This window comes from Sturnira hondurensis, unplaced genomic scaffold (assembly GCF_014824575.4).
Source record: "Sturnira hondurensis isolate 20B ecotype Veracruz unplaced genomic scaffold, ASM1482457v3 Scaffold0014384, whole genome shotgun sequence".
NCBI classification, from domain to species: Eukaryota; Metazoa; Chordata; class Mammalia; order Chiroptera; family Phyllostomidae; genus Sturnira; species Sturnira hondurensis.
In genome coordinates, this window is record NW_028087015.1 from 8,682,643 (window position 1) to 8,690,901 (window position 8,259).

General features: G+C 49.9%; 1 pseudogene; it reads right to left on the reverse strand.

The window, feature by feature from the left end:
• Positions 1-461: 461 nt before the first annotated feature.
• On the reverse strand, positions 462-1,488 carry LOC118998560 (chromobox protein homolog 1-like; annotated as a pseudogene).
• Between the last annotated feature and the right edge of the window lie 6,771 nt (positions 1,489-8,259).

Here is an 8,259-nt window from a genome sequence, read left to right on the forward strand (position 1 = left end):
AGTCCTCACATTGCTATGACATAGTTGGGAAAGATAAAATATTCTGGACACAGAACCAAATCACCCTTACTCATTTTACTCATGCCTCAAATGACTCATTTTTTCATTTCCCCAGTCAGGCCTCAAATTTTAACATAAAGAATCTTACCCATTGCCCTTCCTTCCCACCCCATCCCTTTCACCCCCAAATAATATACAGTAATAGCCAAAAATCTGCACACATGCTCTCTGCTGTAAAAATGCAGAGTTAACACATGGTAGGACAAAGGCCGTGTGCTGTAGGAATGCTATTTGAAGATCTGCAAAATCTTTCTTTATCTCCCATGCACTCGTTCTGCAGGTTTTGTCCTTCATAGAAGGCCCTTTGCTTTCCTCAGTAAAGTGCAGAATGAGTTGCCTTGAAACCCACGCCCCCTTCCCCTATGCAGTCCTTGACCTGCTGTAGGGCACAGAAACTATACTCACTCTTCAAAGAACATCTTCTTGAGCCACTTTATAGTGTCAGGACAAATAGAACTCATTTCCCTCCCCACTTGAAAACCAGTCAAATGCGACAGGGGCACATGACTCTTGTCATCTTGTCTACCATCATCCTCCAAGCGGTAGGAATGCCACATCAGCCTTTCCTCATAGAAGGATATGACAACCTGGCAGCACTTGACTATGGCTTTTCTTTGGCAGGGACAAGGTCAGCCTCTTCCAGGTCAGCCACGTCAGAGTTTTCCCAATTCATTAGGAACATGAGTTCTCCACTAGAGTCTGTAGTTCCAATAATTCACACCAGCTCCAAACCCCAGGCAAAGCCTCATTGTTTTCCTTTTTTTTTTTTTTAAGATTTTACTTATTTACTTTTAGACAGAGGGGTAGGGAGAGAGAGAGAGGGAGAGAAACATAAATGTGCCTCTTGCACACCCTCCCAGTGGGGACCTGGCCTGCAACCCAGGCATGTGCCCTGACCAGGAATTGAACTGGCAAGCCTTGGGTTTGCAGGCCGGGGAGCTCAATCCATTGAGCCATACTGGCTCAGTGTTTTTAAAGGTTTTCTTTTCTCACTCTCCTTTCATCTTGGGTTTGCTCTCCTCTCCCTTTTCTTCAGAGTCAGAGTCAGTGCTGTGCTTGCCTACCTCTGACTTTTCTCCCTTGTGGTCTGTTTTCTGTGACTGTAGAAACTTGGCAATGAAGTGGGCACAATCTGGGTTCTCTTCTGGCTCCCACATGCTCTCCCTCATTGAGAACCCTCTTCCACTTAAGGAGCTACTCCACTTTGCCCTTTACTACTCCACAGTCGAGAACTTTTCCCACCACATATTCCTCTACCTTTTTTTCTAGCACCTCCTCCACTTTCTTCCAATTTTGCTTTTTCCCCATAGCACCCACCAGCTTTCTGGTATAAAGGGTGACACTGTTCAGCGTAGCACCCAAGAGCCGAACAGGAGTTGGTGTCATGCTACTGGCAGCATGGCTTCCAGCTGGCAGGAGGGGTGGCCCCCAGAAAATCAACAGGCCCAGTGGCCACTGCTCAGCCCCTCCCCTAAGCAGCAGGCTGGGGCCAGTGGCCCTCCCCTCCGCCACAGAAACCTTCATTATCACCAGAATTTTCACTGTGACAGGAAAACTTGTTTTATCACCTGAGTTATCATTTACAACTGGAAAACTTGATCACACGAGTTAGCCTTTATTCATTGATACCTTTCTTTCCCTATTATCATTTATGACTGCAACCTGCTTTCTTATCATGTGACATTATTTATGACTGGAAACTTTCTTTCTCCATGATCTGAATATCATTTATGACTGAAGATCTCTCTTTCCCTATGCCTTGAGTTTTCTTTTATGTTCCCAGAGCTACATTGCACACCTTGTTTTATTTTTAATGGTTTTCTTTTCTTAAGTTAATGGTTTACCTGGAAAAAGAAAAAGTGTTAAGCAGAAGTTTGAGAAATACAGCTATGAATTCATGTCCTGACTTTCTGGGTTTTTTTTAATACTTTATTTATTTATTTTTAGAGAGAGGGGAAGGGAAGGAGAAAGAGTGGGAGAGAAACATCAATGTGTGGTTGCCTCTCATGTGTCCCATGGCTGGGAACTGGCCTGCAACCCAGGCATGCGCCCTGACTGGGAATTGAACTGCGACCCTTTGCTTCACAGGCCTGTGCTCAATCCACTGAGCTATACCAGCCAGGGCTGACTTTCTGGTTTTAGTTTGAGGTACAGATTTTTTACGCCCCCCTTTTTGCACTCATTTGGAAAAGATATCAGTATAAATATTTCTCCCAACACCATGTACTCAGTAGACTCACAAAATGCCATACCAGGTGGAATTGCTCAAGGCAACAAAATACGTTACCAGGTTACCCTAGAAAAGTTTAAGTTGCTCCTAATGTTTTTGTTTAGTCTTCCTGAGGTACTAAAAAGAGGGAGCCTGTCTTTAGACCACCTGGGTTTAGGGTAGCAATTGCTCCAACATAAGTTTGTTTTGCTTTTTCTCTTTGAGTTTTTCAGAAAATAAGGGTCACTTGTGTGCCCTGTTTTGTCAGCTTCCCCTCTGCAGGCATTGCCAGCACACTCCTGCTCTTCCCTTTGGCTTGGATCTTGGCCACATGTGACCCACTCAGCCCCCTCTGGGGTGGCATAGAGGAGACTGGAACTCCCCGAGTGGCTCGTGTTGAGGCCACAGCAACTCTGTAAAGATGTGTGATCATAACTCCATTAACAAGACAGAAACTCAGACTCCTAATGGATCAACCATTTGTCCCAAGCTCCCCAGGGCCACTAAGCAGGGATGTGAAATGCAAGACCAGTCCCAGACATGCCATCTCGCCCAGCAAAGGCCACACTGTTTCCCGGGACACACCAGCCTTAGGTCAGGGTGGTCTGTCTGCTTTGTTCACAGAGGAGTGGTTCTATCCAGTGTGTCTTGAGATCTTTGGGTGGCTGGTATTTTTGAGAAGTAGAGGGCCCTGTTTGTTGACACAGTGGGGACAGGCCACCTTTGATGGACAAGCCCATCCCACATATCTACTGGGACAGGCTGCCACCTGCCAGCCAGCACCCTCACTCACCCCAGGCTCTGTGACTCCAGGTAGCTTCATGGAAAGTTTCCATGGAGGAAGCATTTGCTCTGACTTCATATAGGTTTTCAGAATCACGCAGCTGTGTGTCTGACTTAGAGGATGCTGGAGCCCTGCTGCCCTGACCAGGCGGCGAGCTGGCCTGAGCTCGGAGCCAGAGCACACCTTCAGACTTAGCAGAAAACACAGACATGATTCTCTCTGGCACTGCAACCTCAACCATGCTTTTGCTGAGCCTGAAGCTGTGTGGGGAACAGGTGAGGACTCCTTTTCCCTCATTTACTATCTCAATTGTTGTCACGTGTCACTCGAGTGGTGGGCGCATCTGCAAGAGGAGCTCCAGCCTGTGCAGTTGGGGCACTGCTCACCCTGGGACAGAGTATGTGAGACGATGTGGCTGGCGGGACAGGCTCTGCCCAGTGTGGGCTGTCTGGGCAGTGCTCTGCATTTCATGGCCCTTGTGTCAGTCAAGAGAACCTAAGTCAAAGTGACCCTATTCTCAGGAAACTGAGCACCCATGCCTTGACCATGTAGGTCAGCTTTCCTCGTGAAGACAGGAGTGCGTGCACCAGAGAGACTCCAATAGGATGGACAGACGGCAGGACTTGCTCTGCATGTTCCTTGGCAGGCTCAGGGCACACAGACAACCATACACAAGTGTGTGCATACAACCACATGCACACAACCAAATGCATGTGATTACACATGCATTCTCACACATGCACATGTGGTCTGGTGTAAGCCTCCCTGTGTCTGAAGAGAAGTGTTGACCCATGGCCACTGTGCCCTCTCTAGTTTTGCCTGCAGGTACATGACTGCAGGCAGGTGGGAAAGGCTGAGAAATTGCCGACGTGCCTTATAAGATAGCAGTGGGCTTGGGTGGGGGGTGTCGATGGCCAGCATGCCGTCGCTTCTCCCTCCATCAGAAGCCACTGTCTTTCTTCTGGTGCTGGTGTCTATGTTTTCCCTATTGGGCAGCTCCCCAGGCAGAGTCTCGGTGTCCCTCCTGCCCCAGGCCAGCGCTCTATCCTCCAAGGGCTCAGGGCCTAGTCGCTGCTGACTCCAGGGCACCCAGACCACCACCCTGTCTCTCCTGTCACACTTTAAGTCTCAGGTAACCCAGTCCCACTTCTCCACTTGAGGATAAAGGACTGATGTCTGAGTGGCATTGGGGTCCCACTAGCAAGGACGGTCCCAAATCTGTCACCTATTTCTTTAAAAAATTTTTTCCTTTTGGTCAGTTCAGGGAAGAGTCCTTCTCCTGCCTCTGGGCACCAGAAGACCCCAAATTGAGTAACTACCCCATAAGAGACCCTGAGAGCAGAAGCCTTCACGGAACGATGGCAAGGGAGATGGGAGTACCGCTCAGTGACTCAGTGGGGGACAGCAAACTGTTCCAGGTCTGTTGCTCTGGGGTCTTCTGTTCCAAGGGAGGAGCATTGACATCAAGGAGCATGGGGCAGCCATTGTCTAAGATAAGAAATGTCGGGCCCAAACTCTCTGCCTCACAGGCAGGCTCTCTGCTAGGAACTGGCCCACCCTGCATGGCCCTTGTTTCTGAGATGGACCTGGCCAGCAGGTCCTCCCCTCAGGGCAAGAGAGGTAGCACTTAGTGAGGATGCCATTGTCCCGTGAGAATTGTCTATTTCTGCCTCAATTTACTTCTCCTTGCATACGCTTGGCAGAACTTGCTCCGTCTTCCTTCGAATCATTCTCTGCACTTGGGGCTCAGCGCCCACTGAGCAGCGTGTTTGTGTTCTGCACCCCCGCTCAGAGGGAGGTTGGCTGCTACCCTGGGGCCCACCATTCAGCCACAGGCTGCATTCCTTCTCAAAGGAACAGAAGGGCCTGCCCAGAGAACTAGGTGGCCACGTGGCCAGAGGCCCTCACCCCTACCTTCAGGCTCCCCCAACCCCTGCCTATAACGCCAGCTGTTTTGGACTTGGCTCAGACGTTGAACTGCAGCCTTGCTATTAACTTGTTGGAGTAAATCAAGAACTAATAGTGATAATAAGACAGTACAACATCATCAACTGTTAACCCCTTCCTGGGCACCCCAGACAGAAGAGCTGGTTGCCAGCACTCGGGGCAGGGACGCTTTGGCACCTCCGGTGTCAGGAGTGGGACTCTCAGGATGCGGCAGGGAAGCCAATTCCTGGCCCACCCACTGGCCTATCACAGAGTTACTACGTTTCCTGCTGAGACGGGTGACTTCTTTTACTTTTCTTTGAAGAATAATTGGCAAATGTTCCAGCTAGTTTTTATTTGGCTTAATGTTTGGATTAAAAGGGAAGTGGGGCCATTTCTTAGGCTGGACAGACAGACGGGAAACCCTGTACGCCTGTGTCCTGAGTACAAAGGCAGGACTTCCAGCAGGAAGTGGTGCTGTGTGGACAGCGTGTAAGGCCCTCTTTTCTCTTCTTTTTTCTGAAGTCAACCTGAAGTTAGGCCTTGGTGTACTTTCCAGTTTTTCCCATTACAAAATGAATGTTTACTCAGTGTTAACTTAGCACAAGAAGTAAGTACAATTACTGGGAGCTGAACTTTCAGCCAGCGAATGGGGAACTGTCAGGTTAAAATGATCAAAGCTTTGGTCCTAAATTGTGTGTATCTACCAAGCAGAACCTTCATCTTATTTTTGTAAAAAATTGGAGTTGACAGCTTGTTTGCACAGGATAAACCCTCCAGTCATCAAGCCCCTTGGGAAGTGAGGTGCTCCCAAGCACAAAGCCTGAACCCTCAGTGACAAGCCAGCATTCTGGGGACCTGCTCACATCCCAACGGCCCTGGCACTCTGAGCAGGCCTGGCCTCGTCTGGCCTGCAGTGGTTGGGTGAGTCCATTTCTTTGGTTCAGTCAAAGCACCTAATCCAAATGATGGGATAATGGCTTCATGGGCTATGGGGGGTATTTCAGAAAGTGCTTCTTGAAATGCTCTAAGGATGAGTATGGTGGGCGTGAGGTCAGCCGCCTGCCTCATGGGTTGTGTTATTCTTATGGGTGCCCCATTTGTTCTCAGCATAAACCCAAGCTGAGGCCTCCCTGGTATTATCTGCATTTTGTGGGTGAGTGACAGGGTTGCAGAAGCCTTACCAAGGTCATGTGACTAGCAGTGGTGGCTCTGGGGACACGCAGCACGCAGTGCATAGAACACCGAGTCTGCAGGCTGATGCCAGACACTGTTCTCCAGGAGGCTGCAGTGTTTTTGAAACATGAAACAACACTAAGAAAATCAACTCAAAGAAAGTGGTTCTCAGCCAACCTTGCTTTTTTCTTGTCTCAAGTCAACTGGGAGCTCTGAGCAGGCTGGGAGGGTGGGCACTGCTTCTCGTCTCCTCTCAGAGCAGATGTGTCTGAAATCTGGAGGCTCATCATCTGTCCCTCAGTTACAGGTTTCCATCGGCCCGACTGCCCACACTTTGTGGCTTTTCTCTTCTCCTCCTTTTTTTTTTTTTTTTTTTACCTTCCACCGTTGAGACCAGGTTTTCTTGAGCTGGTTGAATAGTTTGAAAGTTGCACATTCATCTTTATTCTCCTGTTGCTCTGGACTTGTCAGGATCACAGTTGGGCTGTTTCCCCTCGACGACCTGCACTGGTCACCATAGGCGCCCTCTTCTGGTGTCCCCTCGTGCTCTCCTGAGAGAGGCTGTCTGTGCTGAACTCCCCAGGCCATTTCATCTTGGGTCCTTGTGTCCTTCTTCCACTGTGGCTCATGGAAACTCTGAGGCTCCCATGTCCTTGGCACCTGTCTCCATTGTCCTCAGCTGATACGTGCAGCTGACACCCATCCTGCTGTTTGTGGGCCCCCTTCCCTTGAGCATCTGGACTTTTCTCCTTGGTCTTATGCTCTTAATTATTAGGACAATGGTTATAGGTGGGGGTGTTTCACTCCCCGTGCCCTTCGGCCTCGGTGCACCCTGCCATCCACAGTCTTGTTTTTCTTTTTGTGAATATTTTTATATGTTTCTGTTTTTGCTACTTTGTTGCTCTCCTCTGGGACCCCTCGGATGTGGATGCCCCCTTCTGTCCTTAGTGCCCTCTTCGTTCTCGGCCCTGTCGTGTGCCTGCACTGGGGTGGACTCATCCGGCTGCTGGGGCTCTGGATGTCATTACCACCTCTGAGTTCTGTGTTTCAGCTACTGGGCATCTTATTCCCAAAGGCGACTCATTCTCTTCATAACTGTTCCTTCCATGTTATGCCTCCTTCCTTGTCTCTGGAGTTATTTCACGCCTTTTTCTTGCCATTCTGTTAACTTGGAAATTACACCCTTTGCTGTTGACATGGCTGCTCTAGAGTGTGATGTGCTTCCCAGATTCCTAACACCTGGGTCCCCTCTGGAACATACAAAGCACCTGGGAAGCTTTGCTCCCATCACTCCCTCCCAATGCTTGTGTTGCCACTGCATTTGACCTGGGACCCCCAAGTCTTAGTTGCCCCTATCTTCATGGCCACCATCTGTGTAGGTCTATTCAGACCTTCAGAGATGGCTGTACTCCCCCCCTTCCTTACTGTGATGTCTCATCTGGGTTCTGTCAAAACCATCTTCACATTTATCAGGCCAAGAGCCTGGTGCCCAAGTGCAGGTGGGCAGATGTCCCCACAGCAAAGCTGCTTCTGCCTCGAGGCTGTGGCTTCCCCATGGCAGCTCTGAGCATCCTTCTGTGCTTGTCAACTGATAGAGGCCTTCAAGGAGGGACTCAATGTCACCAGTGCTTTGCTCTTTCGGCAGGTGCCTGGCCCGCTAATTCGCGGCTCTCAATTTCCCTAAGGATGTTTATTATGCACTTTTCAACTCCACGTTCTTGCTGTCCCACCATGTCTGGCTCAAGTGGGGCTGCTCAGCTGTCATCTTGCTTCCATCCAGGCTGCACTCCCTGGTTTGGACTCCTGGTTGCACAATGGAGTTGGGGTGAAGATGGGGCCGACACCAAGTTTATGCAGTCTTGCCTCCTGCTGCACACTCGCTGGCTGCTCTCAGAGGCCGTGTCAGATGGTGTCAGGCCCATCCCTGCCTCCTGCGTCACAGGTGCAGGGTGGGGACTGGTAGGAAAATCTGGTTTCCCAGACTCCACCAGGAGGCGATGATGGGCGGGTCTCCTCTCAGGTCCATGAACCCACGTGGTTCTTTGGCTTTGGCTCTGAGTGGGGGGGGCAGCTAGACTCAAGCCAAGTTCAGCTCCTTCCTCCT